We start from the raw sequence: 16,539 nt of genomic DNA, 5'->3' as shown, positions 1-16,539 counted from the left end.
TAACAGCTTACATTTCCATGATACTTGTATGTCAAGTATTATTCTCAGCACCTTACACATACAATTCTCTCAATCTTTTCAACTCTAGAAGCTGACAGTCCACATCATGCAGAAGAGGAAACAAAAAGGGAGTCACTCCCCTTAAGGTTGCATAGGCAGTAAGGAATGGAGCTGGAGTTTGAACCCAGGCAGTTTGCCTCAAAGACCCCCGATGGAACACTATGCTACACAAAAGACTTAACGTGACATTCTTACACAAGTTTTGAGGAATACATACTCTGAGGATGAGGATAGTTAAACATACTCTTACTTGCTTTTCCTTCTTAATTTTAGGCATGGAACCATATTTTCTTTTTTCTACTGGCAGTACTTGGAAAGGCTACTTCACTGCTGTCGATCTTAAAGGTAGGAAACAGGGGCGCCTGGGTGGCGCAGTCGGTTAAGCGTCCGACTTCAGCCAGGTCACGATCTCGCGGTCTGTGAGTTCGAGCCCCGCATCAGGCTCTGTGCTGATGGCTTGGAACCCGGAGCCTGTTTCCGATTCTGTGTCTCCCTCTCTCTCTGCCCCTCCCCCGTTCATGCTCTGTCTCTCTCTGTCCCAAAAATAAATAAACATTGAAAAAAAAAATTAAAAAAAAAAAAAAGGTAGGAAACAGAGCAGTTGGCAAGAGGATTGCATCTTATTAAATGGTTCTAGAGAGTTAAAGACGATGTAGGTAGGACTCCTATGAATTTCATTTATCCATGCAATTACTTGACCCAGTTAATAGAGATGCCCAACTACAGAATTATAAACGCTAATTTTTTCCAAGGACATCTGACAAAACAGCTGGAAAAATCTGGCACAGCTACACTCATCCAGAACGAGCACAGACTAGGACTTAGACCTACATTAGAACCCTAATGCATCATTTGATCATTCTGTGGCCTAGGACAAGGGAATTAACTCTGCACCTCTGTTTCATCATCCACAGATCCAGTACTACCCACTTCATAAGATTAGCCTGAGGTATACATGACAGAGAAAGCACCTCACACCTTTCCTAGATCATAACCCAAGCAAAGTCTCTTTCCTCTGGCTCTTCATAACAGGGCAATTAATTGTACTCTTACAGAGTCTAATCCTGCAGGTGTTGGAGAGTAAACCTCTCCAGCATCAGCTTTTTTTTTTTAATTCAAGTTTCTGTTGGTGATAGAACAGGCGATACCACCATGATGGTCTCCAAACTGGACCATACTCTTACTAACTCACTACTATACAGCTCTGGGTCCTAACCCCTCTATACTATGGGGATGTATAAATGGCTCTGTTAGCTGATTTTTTTGTATTTCAGTGACAAACTACAAATGTTATTTGTGAAATAAGTCAAATTCGCATAGACTAGAAAAATACAGTCCCACAGTGCCAATATTTCTGCCATCTCTCTCCCCTGACTTACTGTCACTCACATTCTTTACAATTCTTTTTTTTTTCTAATTTTCTTTTTACATTTATTTATTTTTGAGAGACAGAGTGAGACAGAGCACAAGTGTAGGAGGTGTAGAAGAGGAGGAGACACAGAATCCGAAGCAGGCTCCAGGCTCCGAGCAAGCATTCAGCAACAGAGCCTGACACAGGGCTCGAACCCGTGAACTGTGAGATCATGACCTGAGTCGAAGTCGGTTGCTGACTGAGCCACCCAGGCACCCTTCCTCTCAATTCTTATATAAAAGACACAGGAATTGAGTAAACCCAACAAATTATTTCTACTAACTCCATCAAAATACATTAACTCAGAAATTCTTTGTAGTAATACTGTTGGAGTAAATCTTAGAACTCCTGTGTCAGCTACTCAGCTGACAAGGTTGTACTTAAACATCATCGCTATGTAGGAACAGATGTATTTATTCAACAGGTTGTCATTACAAAGGTTCATTAGTCACATCTCTTTTTATCAGTAACCCCTATATTTATATTAAGCTGTTGCCCTTTCTGCTTATTAGCTTGAAAGGCTCTCAGGAAGTAGTTACTTATTTTCCTGGTAGGCACGTATCATGATAATCATGATAAACCTTAATTAGATGTTGAAAACACAAGTAACAAAAAAACTCATGGACACACGTAAAAAGTTATTAAAATGTCTAACACTTCTTTGACACAACCAATGCAAAAATACAACCTCCACAAGGGGCCACTCCACATATACCACATCTCCCAAATTAATAACTGAAGTTGGTATATGCAAGAAAAGCATTTTATAAACTGATGGTGAGCTTTGCAACAATTTTTAAGTCATTAACAAGTCCATTAAGTTCTGTAACAGTAAGGGAAACTTTTTCCACTTACATATGGTTTTCATCCTCCATACAGTGTACCATTTTGCCCTATAGATCTCATTCTAACTATTCAAATAGCAAAAAAGAGTAGTTATTTGTGGATTTAATGGTTGTGGTTACATAGATCACACAATGCATTATAGCAACACAGGGGGAAAAAATCATATTCCAAACAGGCAGAAAAACCACAATTTCAGAGCAAAAAGTATAAACACACATCTCACGCCTAACCACTCGTAGGCATATTTTCTTTTTGCCACCCTTCCTTCACAGGTAAATGCTAACTATTTCTAGAACCCTCAATGATGATTTCTCAAGCTTGCTTGCCATGAACTCCCATGATACACCCCAACAAACACACTGTTTTCATGGAGACAAAGCTGCCCTATTTCCCTAGACTACAAACTTCTTAAAATGGTGAGAACATACAGTCCCAGGAAATAAGGATTACTAACAAACACCAATGTAGCACAGGTCTTATTTAACAAAAATGAAAATGAACTACACTGAGAAAGCCAAAAAGTCACTCACTGTATCTTCAATGTGTAATTACTATATTTTTTATAATTTGGTTTGGTAAGTAGATGAAAACACCACAGGGGCCTTATACTATGCAATCTGATAAAGAAGTCTGGGAAAAATGGAGGAGAAAAACCATTACTTAATTACATGGGGGGAGGGGAGGTCAGGCAATTCAGACTAGAAATCACCCATCATTTCACCCACCACATTTTACTAACAAGCTTATTTAAATCAGCATAAGATTCTTGTATGGAAAACAAGGAAGCCAACAGTAAACTTCCCTAAGTCAACTGTAAATGACATACGTACTAAAACTCTTCACCTTGGTGCACAGTCCAAGATTCTAAGTAAACTCCAGACACTGAGAAAATCTAGCTTTTAACTAGGTCTCAGCACTTGTCATTTGTAATCACCAAATTATTTTAGAGAATGTTATGAGGTAACTTAGTAACAGGAGCATTCTTTAAGAGCCATTTCAACCGAAATTTTACATGAAACACCATTTTCACAACCTAAATTTAATCTCGGTTGCCACTGCAAAGTGATGCCTCTTTCGGCAAATTAGGAACTTCCAAAAATACTGAACATGTTAACACATGCATGGTTTCCCTCGAGCTGCCATTTAAGATTAATAATTTCACTTGAATAAAAGTCGGCTTCTGTTTAAAAAAAAAAATGACATCGGTTGCAAAGAGGAAGTTACCGAGAAACCACCCTCACAACGTGGCCTTTACACTGTCAGAAAATAATGTGACTTTGTGCCACCCAAAACTTACCAGGAAGCTGGCAATAACTTTGCCAATTCTACACTTCTGAACCCAACTTCAAAGAGGCTATAGCAAATACCTCCTTAAGACGATAAAAGGCACTAAGTTACAAATAAACACGTCCGGGAGTGCGGCCCCGCGGCCGCGCGCCCCTCCCCCTCCGGCGCCCCCGCCCGGGACGCGCGGCCCCAACAGCCGCCCGCAGCCCCCAGCACGCCAACCCGGGTCGCCGCGCCTGCACCGGGGACGCGCCTGGGGAGGGGAGATTTCCATTGCTAACAGAATAACGTGCACCGAAAAGATCCCTCTCCTCTGCTAAAAATAGGCTATAAAAGAGTCGGCCTCATGATGGCTCCTTGATTCAATTTGCTGCAAATTCTTTCCTGAAAGCCTCCCCCCACATACACACACACACACACACACACACACACACAAAAAGGGGGTGTAAATGCACGAAGGGTGGAAGCGGGGGAGAAGGCCGAGGCGCACATTTTCGGGGACAACAACATAATAAGGGTGAGGATCCCCGAGATCAGGAAAGGGTAGGGGGTGGGCAGGCACGTGAGCATTTCAAAGAAGCCTGAGAGGAAAAAGGGGGGATGGGGCACCCTAAATGCCTTCCCTGCCTTCCCCTCCCCCACCAAAACCCCAGCTCGCCAAAGGGCCAAGTTGAAAAATGCATGTTCCACTTGTGCCCATCCCCCCGCGGCCCAGCGCCCCCCAGCCGCCTCCGCCCGCGCCCCCCGCCCCGGCCCGCGGCCGCCCCCACCCCGGGGTCCGGCCCCCAGCGCTTACCTGGAAACGGTGGCCTCCGACGCCGCTCCCCCCTCCCGGGAATGGAGGCACAAGGAAATTCCCCTCCTCGCCGCCGCCGCCGCCTCCAACCACCCCCAAAATAACCCCTCCGGGGGGTGAGAGGCAATTATAACCCCGGCGAGCGGAGGGCGCGGGGGATGGGCGCCGGGCGGGCGGGGGCGGGGAGCGCGGCGCGGGTCCCCAGGTGGCGAGCGGAGGTGCTCCCGCCGCGGGGGGAGGGGCGGGGGCGCACGCGGCCGGCGGCGGGGGGAGGCGGCGCGCGGGGGAAGGGCGCGAGCGGGGAGAGGAATTGAGGCAGAAGGTAAAAGCTGTTACTAAGGGAAAGAGCCAAACGGTTCGGAGCAGCCAACGGCTCAGACACTCAACACTGGGGAGAGAGGAATGGGGACCAGCCAGGCACAAATGAGCTCGCGAGGCCCGCGGCGGCGGCGGCCGCGCAGCAAAACAAACCCGAGCGGCCTGCGCCGGGCGGGCGCGCGGGGGAGGGGCCGGCGGGGGAGGGGCGCCGCGGACTGGGGGGGGCGGGGGAGGAGGCGGCGGCGGCGCGGCAGGGGGGCCTCCGCCGGCCTCGCTCCTCTCGCTCCCGCCCGCCCTGGCGGCGCTGGGGGCTGTACGAGTGCGGCGCAGTCTTTTAAAAATAAAGACCCGCAGGCGCTGAGAGGCGCCGCCGGGGCACTGGCCGCCCCGCCCCCACCGCCGCACGCTGTCGGGTGCGGGGCGGCCTGGGTGTTGGCCCGGCAGCCCGAGGCCCGGTGGGGGCGGGGAGGCTCGCGCCGCAGCCGGCGTGAAAACGCCGGTTAACTTTCCTGGGGAGGCCCCGCGGGACTACCGCGTGTTCGGGGGCAGCTTGTCCCCGTGGGCACCCCGGCTGCGCGGGGTGGCCGGCTGGGCACACCACGCGGTGGGCATGTGCAGGGGAGCGCGGCGCAGGCATCATATGGACATTTGTTTGTGAAAAGATCTGCACACACCTTTGTGTGCATAAATACATATGTTTCTCGGAAACGTACCTGGAAAGGGGCTTTATCTGTAATAAGCGATTTTCAAAATGTAATCCAGAGCACGGGATCTGTAGAGAAAACACACGCACACAAGAAAAGGTTTTTGATACTAAACACAAAGCTGTAATTGAAGTGTTTATGCCCAAATGTACTGTGAATCAAACATATGGTGGTATTTATCGTCTGGTGGGTCTGTTTGAAAGGTTTGGTCGATCAGTTCTCATTTCACAAAAATAAAATAATGTAACTAAATGTTTACTAAATATATACCTCTACGGCAGCATTGACAGTAGAAGTTTATCCACTTTGTATACTTTTTGCATGTGTGTACCACATCAAAGCAGTTTATAAAGTATAACTTATTTGAGTGATAATGTGACAATATGAGGAGAGGAGTGCAACGGGTTGTTTTTTGAAAAGAGGGGCACCAGCTTTTAAAACAAATGTGTTAATCTTTCTAAGGCCCTCTGAAAGCAGGGGTTGGGGTCTTAGACTTTTGTATAAGCCTAGGACCTTTTTAAGATTTGACCTGAAAGAAACCTTTTTGTTTTTTTCAGTTATTGCTGTCTTGAAAGTAAAATCATATTTTCTGCAGCCTTTTTAAGAAGGGTTCTGTTTTTATGCTTTCATGACAATATTTGAAATAGGTGTATTATTCTAAAGCAGTCTTTTTTTTCCTCCCAATACCAGAGACCTAAATTTTCACACCAAAGAAAAAAAGTTCACTCCAAGTAACTTTTACACATGTGGACTCCTGGTGGCCTAATAAGCTCACTGATTAGACAGGTACTTTTCTTGACCAAGGTCAAAGGTTCTTTCCCCTGGTGAGCCCTTACTTGTGGTAGGGAGTGCGGGGGTGGGTTGGAGGAAAGCAGCCAGAAGCCTTTCCTCACCTACTTGTGGTAGGGGGTGCGGGGAGGGGGGAGGGGTTGGGAAGGCAAAGGAAAGAGAGTGAGATTGGAAATTCCCTCCCAACCACCAGAAGAGAGAGAGTTCAAAGCATCTCTGCGGTTTGTCCTTAGAGCTGTTTTCGTATACGAAAGAGGGAATGTTAGATTAAACAATGTCACCTGATGGGAATTTAGATAACTGAAGGTTTCCAAAACACTGTGTTGAGTGTACAGGGAAACAGCACAAAGAAAGCACGCTTTGCATTTCAGGAAGATTCTAAGCTGAGGTTTATTTTCTGCAGTACTAACACCTTGGCAAAGACTCTCAGAAGTGATGAGAGTATAGTATCTTCCTTTTTTATTTCAATATTTTTAAGCTTTGATTAATGACGTATGTATTTCACTAAGCATAATCCTCTCTTCAGTAAGTAAACCCAGTACAATTAGGGTTCTTTATCTGAGCCACCCAATGAAACAAATGTATAGTCCTAGCTTGTTTTTGAAGTTTCACTTTGTGCCACCATGCATGGATCTTCTCTAGGCAGCAGTTATTATAAAATCAAACCACTCTTCCAGGGAATGAAACCTCCCAACTATGCTGATTTTTAATAGTCATCTCCATACCTGGGAGCCTCCGGTTTATCCTCCCTCAAAATGACCTCTATCCTTCCCTCTCCAGGGAAGGGCCCACCCTTCTTCTTAATGTAATAATAGGGTCCATGACTTCCAGCCTGAAATTCTTTTTTTTTTTAAGTTTATCTGTGTTTTTAAATTTTTTAATGTGTATTTTTGAGAGAAAGAGTGAGCGGGGGAGGGGCAGAAAGAGAGAGGGGGACAGGATTTGAGGCAGGTTCTGTGCTGACTGCAGATGCAGGGTTGAACTCACAAATCATTTGATGGCTACCTGAGCAGGAAGTCTGACGCTTAACCAGCTGAGCCACTTAGGCGCCCCAAAGTTTATCTATTTTTTTAAGTAATCTCTACACCCAACATGGCATTTGAACTCACAACCCGGAGGCCAAGAGTCATGGGCTCTTCCCACTGAGCCAGCCAGGCCTCCCTACCCACCCCAACCTGAAATTCTTTTTTTGTTTGTTTATTTATTTTGAGAGAGAGTGTGTGCGAGAGAGCGCGTAGTGCAAGTACGGGGGAGGGGGAGAGAGGGCCGAGTGAAAAAGAATCCCAAACAGACTCCACACCCTTCAGCTCCGAGCCAACCAAGATCACAACCTGAGCTGAAACCAAGAGACCAACGGAGCCACCCAGGCTCCCCCAGCCTGAAATTCGTATACCCTACAGAAAAAGCTGCCTCCTTTTCTAATGAAGTTATTATCACAATAATCCGTATGTTTGTTTACATTTTTGTAGTTTACAAGGTATTTATTTCTGTGCATAAATTACTTCATTTGAACATGATAAAATTCACCAAAGGTGGGACCTGTGCCCATAGTCTTTACTTAAAGTACCTTTGGACAAAAAAAAAAAAAAAAGTGCTAAATGGGAAAAGCCTTGATTTCCCCTAGGGAAGGAGTTTTATGAGACCATATTCTGATCCCTTTGAAATACATCCTGGAACCTATCTGAAATGATAGTGTGGCCTCAACATGAAATGTTCAGATAAGTGAGCCACCGTAAAAAGGTCACATGTATTGTCACCCCACCCTCCAGTCATTCCGACATAGCTAGTACACATGACCAGAGGCCTCACCAAAATTCAGGCAATAGTTAGGCACAAGACATAGAAGTAAGTAACTGTTGTTACTAATTTTCAGTGCTTTGTCCTAATCTTAAAGCTGTCCCTTGTGCTTTGAATATAAATGTTAGTATGTTTCTAGAAAGGAGAAATTATGGTTACTGAGAAATTTTAAAGCAAAGAGACAAATTATTAAGAAAGTTCCCTTGAACTCTCTAGCTAATTATTCAACAGAGAAACCTCATACCAGTAACTATTACCAGAAGTTACATATATATTATAAAATGACTAAACAAATCTTGACTTGTTTTATTTCAGTAATATCACACCCAAGGGGGTGTAGTATGGCAAGATAGCCTAATCTTTGCAACTTCCATCACTCAGGAAATAGAACATTTCTAAATTAAGGTGGTTTAATCCCAGGTCTACAGTATCTCATTACTATATATGTTTATATATTGTTTGCGTTAGTTGATCTGTGTAATTAAAGTGATCAAAACACAATAGCATAAAAAAGATATTTGATACCAAAAATATTATCCTGGTAACTATAACTCTTTATATTCTTACTCACCCGGGAACTCAGTGGCTTTCTGTCTGCAGCATTTACCCCCAAGCATCTTACTGATACCCTGTGATACGTTTCTGTTTCATTTTGACTCAGTTTGTGCAATTCTTTGTCTGTGGTTCTTCCAGCTATCAGCTTTTGCCATCCGAACTGATGCACATCTCAGCCACACATCTCAAGATCTCAGCATACAAGCTTCTTCTCTCCATCTGTGCTTAGCATGAGACTTGTGACCTTTCCTCATCACTGTGAACCTTGTCACAGTTTTCCATGACTCTGTGACCTGATTTCATTACAACAATGAACTTTACTTGGGAGTTTTCATTTAAATTACAAAAGCAACACACAGCCATCTTACAAGTATTTATGCTTCTCAGATAATGGGAATAGCAGGTTGTATCCTGCCTTTGTGATTCAGTCAGAATAGAAAACCAACCACACACAGAGCATATTGCTGTACCCATCACTTACTTATACTGACCAGCTTCCTCAGGGCAGCACTAAACAAGGCCCTGCATTATGTTGATGGTTTTGCTATTTTCATTCATTCAACAAACACTTATTGAATGTTTAGTGTGCCAGACACTGTTCAAGAAGCTATTTACAGTGAGCTAAACACAGCCCCTACTCTAATGGAATTTACATGCCAGTCTTGAGTCAGGTAAGGGTTGGAAAGACAGACAGATGCTCAAAGAACATTGTATTAGGCTATAGTTTAACTTCTATAACAAAGATAATATAAAAATGCCTTAACCAAGATGACCATTTTATTCTCTTCAGTATCCATTCAAATGTAAGCATTCCAGAGCTGATGAAGTATCAAGGACCCAGATACCTCTGCTGTCTCAACACACATCTTCTACCTAGTGATCTAAGAATGCATTTCTAGTTCCTGCCATCACATTAGATGTTTTAAAAAGACTACTGTGCAGAAGATCAACTGCAACAGTGGAAAGAGGACACCTAGTTGGGGGCCAGTCCAGAAGTCCTAGTGGGGGGATGGTAATGTGGGTGATGGTGGCAGGAACAGGTGAAAGAAGCTAAACTCTGTGTACATTTTAAACAAGAGAATCTGGGTATATTTTGTGACATGTTAGAGAAACAAAGAGTCAACAATGATTCCAAGATTTTAGACCAATCAAGTGGAAGAATGGAATTGCCATTTATTGAGATGGAAGAGGCTGGGAGAAGAGAAAGCTCATGGGAAAAATCAAGAGTTTTGTTTTGGAGTTTGATGTGGCTATCAGACATCTCAGTGAAAATATTGACTAGGCAGCTAGATATACAAATCTGGTATTCAGTATCAAAGCTGGAAATATAATTTTGGGACTTGTCAGTAAAGTAATGATATTTTAAATCATAAACCTAAATATCATTGGCTTGAGAGTGACTATTGGTAAAGAAGAGTTCTCTATTGCCTTCAATTGGCTCTTGCCCCAAATATTTTCTCTTATTATCAATGCTTCTCTGCTCTTAATGGGGTCAGAAACCTAAATATTTTAGGTGAATGTAAGGTGACATTCTATCTATGCAAGGATGTTGATGGAAACCATAGATGATATTAATTGGTATCATTTATTGAGCTTGTTGCCAAGCAGTGTGTTTATCATCTCCAAATTTCTCAACAACTTGAAACAGTAAATAATATTATCTCAGTTTGATACATGAGGAAATCAAATGAGACCAAAGAGCTTGCATCATGCTGCAATTGACAAAACAAGGATTTGAATTCAACGCTGATTGCAACGTCTATTGTTCCACTGAGTGAAATGAGGCAGATCAAGGCCAGAAAGTGCAAGTGTTTGCTGAAAAATCCTTCAATAGGTGAGGAGAACAGAGAAATGCAAAGTGAGAAGGAGAAACTACTTGAGGATAGGAACCATGTCTTACCATATTCATATGACGCACCATTTCCTAGATCAGAATCTCAAAAAAATGTTTATTGAATGCAGATGTGGTTGTAATCAATTGAATTCACTCTTTGATACCATTAGTGTATCTACTGATTTCACAGGAAAGATCTTTGTCCCACTCACTCCCTACCTCTCATCACCACCCCTAGAATCCCCACACCACAGGGCAACTTGGGTCTGGAATGTTCTTGAAGACAGGTTTTGTGGGTGAGGAAGACAACATACAAGAATTCAATTTCATTTATTTTGAATTTGAAAACCGACTTTTCCTTTAAGCTTTGAATTGCACGTTTTATATCTAACTTTCCTTTTAAGGAAATGTTTACAATTTGATTAATTAAATTCCCTTGAATTATTAAGCTGCATTTATACACTTAATGTATTCAATTTTCTTTTTAAAATACTTCAGTTACTCAAGAAACAAAAGAATCACAAGTAATACTTATAAATATGATAAACTAATTATAAGATATGATGCATCTTAAGTTCTGTTGAACATTGTGAAAATGTTTACAGATTTAATGAAATTCTCATATCTTTTCACTTGAAATCACAAATCTAAATCAAGTACAGATCCCATGTAGATGTTTTGCATTGGCATCACATGAATAACGTGCTGGCCATTCTAAATTCTCAAATTATCTTAAACATAACAAATATTGAAAATACCAAACACAAACATTCAGAAATTATTTCCAAACATAAAATAAAAATAATAGTATTATGAGTTTACTTTATCTCTTGAAGCTTTCCTGGAGCTAAAAGAAAGTTGTTATGCTTTAAATAAATAATTCTACTGGCCCAGGGGAGTTGGGATGTCTTTCCACTGGGCTGAGTGGCTTATTCACAACTTATGAGAGACATGCTGAACCCTCCTTAAGTGCGAACTCCAAGTTCTTGCTCTCAAATGAGTGGTCTTGCCATAGTTCATGTCCACAGATCCTGACTATGCTCATTTCTTCTAAACAATTGAAATCTGTAACCCTACTTTTAAATTGCTGACACACACAGTTGGAGTCAAACAATTTACCACTTCATTTTATTCTGAATTGTTTTCATTTTCTTTTCTGGCAGGGCTACAATTCTTATAGAAATTAACTGTGCTCACACTGATGTCTGTGCCTTGCTCTGCAGTTCCAAACACACACACACACACACACACACACACCCTTTTTTTTATTTATTTATTTATTTATTTATTTATTGAGATTTTTTTTTCAAGTTGACTTCTCTTGAGAGAGAGAGAGAGAGAGAGAGAATGCGCATGCACAAGCAGGGGAGGGGCAGAGAGAGAGAGAGAATCCCAAGCAGGCTCTGTACCAGCAGCATGGAGCCAAATGCGGGGCTTGAACTCACAAACTGTGAAATCTTGCCCAGAGCTGAAATCAAGAGTCAGAGGCTTAACTCAACAAGCCCCCAGGCACCCCCCCCACACACCACCTTATTACAGCCATTGGAAAGTGAGCAGATGTGGCTTTACAAGCAGAATGCCCCAAATGCCTTGTGACAGGTACAGCCTTTTTTTTTCCTTTTTAAAAAATAGCTGCTATCATTTCCTTATGTCAAGATTTCTTAAACTGTGTTCCATTCATTATGGGCACATTTCCTTTGGGGAGTAAAAGGTTCCAATATTAAGGAAGTTTGGGATATCTCACATGTTAAATCCATCTTCTAGAGATTTGCAATGTCCATTAGCATATTAAAGACCGATAAACCTTGCAGCATGAAAATCTTGTAAGCCCAATGAATCTCTTTTTAAAAGATGTATGTTTTCAAATTTGGCAAAGCTAGCATTCTATTAAACACTGGTAAATTGTATTCGTGTTGGTATAATGTTTTATTTTCTTTCTCGAGGTTTTATTTTGTACTTCTTGGAGATCAAAGCTCAGATATACAACCAAATGGGCTTCCTAATGTTTTCCTTCCCCTAAACTTGCCCAACCCAGCCACAGACAGAACTGAACAGTTGCAGCCCTTCCCTGCAGGGGAAACTACTGCACACCCAGGGGGTAAAGGGTTGAGAGAAACTGTGTCCTGTGGCAAGTCCCCTCCAAAAAGACAGAGGAAGTCGCTGAGTACCTTGTGCTCACTTCCTTCCCACACCTGTCCTTTGGGGGAAAAGCCCTGCAGAGACCTCTCCCTTGGGGCCTGGGAGCTCCCCTCCCTTATACAACCTTCTGATATTGCAATCCTCTTTGAGCAACAAACCGGGAAGGCTGTGCAACACAGTAACCAGGTTATTATTGGAATCAAATAAGACAAATTTGATTTTACACATATTTAGTGACAGGTAAAACAGCTGCAGGGCTAGTTTGGAGGCCCAAAGAACCTGGTTCTAGATGCAGCTCTAACTCACATTACTGTGTAACATTAGACAAGACGTCAACCAGCTCAGAAACTCCCGTCTTCACCGATAAAGTAAGGACCACGTTGACACCATTCCCCCAGAGCGGATATTCAAGTTACTTATCAACCAGGTCTACATGGCCACTGACCCATCAGCCATCCCAGATCATTCTGCTAACTGTCAGCCTCATAGCTCACCTCCTTCACTCAGTCAACATTTAGAGGTGCCCACCATGTGCCAGCAATTTCACAGGGCTGTTGCATGCATCTAATTTAAATAGATTTGTGAAAGCAGATCATAACCTCCATACAAAAGCAAGGTATTTTTTGTTGTTATTATCTTATATAATAAAGATGTAAATAAGGGAGATGGGAAAACTCTTAAACACATGTCACCTGTTTAACAGTCTTGCATACCCTCCCGGGGGGGTGGCCCAACTAAGTTTGAGAGCAGACAGCACTTTGAGCAACAGCCTGAGAAAGTGGAGACCTGAGCCCAGACCAGCCCATGACACAGCTTAACCTCAAAATACCAAATAGTAGTAAGAGCTAGTACTTTATTGAGTACTTACCATGTGTTTAGGCCTTGTTCAAAACAATTTTACACAGATTAACTCTTAATCCTAGTCACAGACACATGAGAGAGGAACCATTATTATCTCCAGTCCACAGATGAGGAAACTGAATCACAGGCTGATTAAGTGACTTGCCTGAGGTTTCCTAGCTGGTACATATCAGTTTCATTTTCATGTAGGTGGATGAGTTCATGCTCTTAACCACCACTCCATATAGCAAACAGATCTGAGACTGGCAAGGGAGCAAAGCGCTGAAAGGCTGGCCGCCAGAGAGCATTATGGGTCACAAACTGAGCTCAGAGTTCCTAGGAAGCTTCTCTTAGGACCACAGGTTTTATAACTCAAGGGAGTCCCAAGGAGCAGACCTCTTCACTGTTTTTCCAGAGGATACACAGGACCCTCGGTCTCCAGAAGCTTCTGGCTGGCAAGAATGCTTGCCTCCATGCATTAAGAACTGGGGTAGAGATATCTTTCACTTTTCAAAAGTTCATGTTACATCTCTTTGCTTTTACAAAACATCTACATTCATACCTGTCTTCACTAACCAAACAATGTTTGGTTATCCAAAAGAAATCCAAAGAGAATTTTCGTTTTTACAACAAAGGCAAAAAGCAGAAACAGCGTTCACCATTTGTTTTGCAGCAAGTTCTTGTGGAGGCGGTTCATATCCTGAGCAGGAAGAGCGGCCCCACCAAGCTCCTTCCCCGGGAATGGGAATTACACTCAGCATTTCAGCATCAAGCTGCCATGTCGCACTGTGTTGGTGAGCACCTGGGCTCTATCTCGATTTATTTTGTGAATCCGTTAGTAAGATGTGCCCTCACGTACCTAACGTGCCCTAAAGAACCTAAGAAAGGTGTTTTTGGGGGGAGGGTCTGGAAATGTTCAAAACTTTTTCCATATGAATTGATGGTGATTGTTTCTTTGCTTTATGCCACTTTGGTTTATGAAGGTTTTCATGGGAGTGCTCTACTTTTGGGCAGCTAGCAGAGAAACCTGTGCCCGCAGCCTGAGGAGGGGCACCTCCCTTCCACAGCATATGGTGGAAGCCAGGGGAAATGAGAAGGGGGAAGAGGAGAGGAAGAAGTTGGGGAGCAAGTCTTCCTCCAGCTGGGAAAAGGAGGTCAGTTCAACAGGTTTGCCTTTGGGTAAGAGGATTAGCTCTCATTGCTGAGTAAATAAACCTGGAGCTGCGGGCTAGGCATCAAAGAGGAGGGCAGAGAAAGGGAGATGGGAAAGCTCTGAAACTGGGTAGGCAAACTTCTCCAGTAAAAGGCTAGATAATTTTTATAGGCTTTGCGGACCATATTCTTCTTTGTCGTCATTGTCATTTTTTCCTCCATATCTTTAAAAATGTACTTACCATTCGTACCTCCAGGCTGTGGCTGAATTTGGCTGCAAGGTATGGTTTTGCCAACTCCTGCTCTAAAGAAATCATCTGTGGGGCTCCTGGGTGGCTCAGTCAGTTAAGCCTCCAACTTCAGCTCAGGTCATGATCTCACGGTTCTTGAGTTCGAGCCCCACAGCAGGCTGTCAGCAAAGAGCCCGCTTCAGATCCTTCTCTCCCCTTCTCTCTCTGCGCCTCCCCACTCATGCTCTCTCTCTCTCTCAAAAATACACATTAAAAAAAATTTTTTTAGGGGCGCCTGGGTGGCGCAGTCGGTTAAGCGTACGACTTCAGCCAGGTCACGATCTCACGGTCCGTGAGTTTGAGCCCCGCATCGGGCTCTGGGCTGATGATGGCTCGGAGCCTGGAGCCTGTTTCCGATTCTGTGTCTCCCTCTCTCTCTGCCCCTCCCCCGTTCATGCTCTGTCTCTCTCTGTCCCAAAAATAAAATAAACGTTGAAAAAAAAATTTAAAAAAAAAAATTTTTTAAAAGAAATAGTCTGTAAACCTCACCATTTTACCTGAATCTGACCTTGTGCTCCTCTCCAGCATTGGCCATTTACCCTGAATCAGGGCCCCAAGGAGTTGGAGAGATGCTATGGTGAGGAAAAGGCATACAGTTCTGATTCTGGAGTTGCTTTGTGAAATCTGAAGTATGTTCCACTGAGGAGCTTCAGGACTAACTCTTTTTGGCAATCTGAAGGTTTGCTCTGGGGGTTTTTATGCCATGCACAGCTGTACACATGAGCAACTATGCAAGAATTCTGTTTCATGCCACATTCCATTTGGGAACTTATGCCCAAGACAATATTGCAAAGCAATGGACCTCAGTGTTACTCTATTTCAGGGAAAATGGAGTAGCAACCTTTCCCACTCAGTACCCCAAATTGAATATCTCAATGTCTTTGGGAAGAGCCTGCCCTCAGCAGAAGAAACTGGACCTTTTTTATTTTATTTATTTATTTTTTTTTTTTTAATTTTTTTTTTCAACGTTTATTTATTTTTGGGACAGAGAGAGACAGAGCATGAACGGGGGAGGGGCAGAGAGAAAGGGAGACACAGAATCGGAAACAGGCTCCAGGCTCTGAGCCATCAGCCCAGAGCCCGACGCGGGGCTCGAACTCAGGGACCGTGAGATCGTGACCTGGCTGAAGTCGGACGCTTAACCGACTGCGCCACCCAGGCGCCCCGAAACTGGACCTTTTTTAAAGCAATCTCTACACCAAACCTGAGGCTTGAACTCACAACCCCAAGATCAAGAATCACATGCTCTACCAACTGAGCCAGTGAGGCGCCCCAAGAAAGTATACTCTTTAATAAACATGACTCTCAGTTATAATGTATTCCTTAGAGACTAGCTATACAATAAGGAAGTTCACCTATAAAACAAGCAACTTTATATATTTTGTTATTAGAATGATAGCTCATTGTCCTCCCATCTGCCCAAAACTATCTGACACAAAACAGCCTTCTCTCCTTATTTTGAACTCGAACTGCAAGCCACCGAAACTATATTCTTTTTAAATTTTTTAACTTTTAAAAAAAAAATTTTAATGTTTTTCTTTGAGAGAAAGAGGGAGGGATGGAGGGAGACACAGAATCCGAAGCAGGCTCCAGGCTCTGAGCTGTCAGCACAGAGCCCGACGCGGGGCTCAAACCCACGAACCAGGAGATCACAACCCGAGACAAAGTTGGATGTTTAACCGACTCAGCCCCCCAGGTGCCCTTCTTTTTTAAAAAAATTT

General features: G+C 43.4%; 1 protein-coding gene across 5 annotated transcripts in view; it reads right to left on the bottom strand.

The window, feature by feature from the left end:
- TBL1XR1 (TBL1X receptor 1) overlaps positions 1-4,878 on the bottom strand; it is a 180,244-nt gene extending 175,366 nt beyond the window's left edge. For 2 of the 5 annotated variants that reach the window (XM_043594875.1, XM_043594873.1), the window contains exon 1: positions 3,615-3,724. The gene's annotated coding sequence lies outside the window, so the exon portion shown is untranslated. Of the gene's footprint in view, positions 1-3,614; positions 3,725-4,400 lie in introns of those variants that run through there. The other 3 variants (XM_043594874.1, XM_043594878.1, XM_043594876.1) reach the window with 3 other exon arrangements.
- Between the last annotated feature and the right edge of the window lie 11,661 nt (positions 4,879-16,539).

The sequence above is a fragment of the Prionailurus bengalensis genome, chromosome C2 (genome assembly GCF_016509475.1).
Source record: "Prionailurus bengalensis isolate Pbe53 chromosome C2, Fcat_Pben_1.1_paternal_pri, whole genome shotgun sequence".
NCBI classification, from domain to species: domain Eukaryota; kingdom Metazoa; phylum Chordata; class Mammalia; order Carnivora; family Felidae; genus Prionailurus; species Prionailurus bengalensis.
Note: the sequence above shows the minus strand (reverse complement) of the source record. Positions and strands in the feature narration are given on the sequence as shown.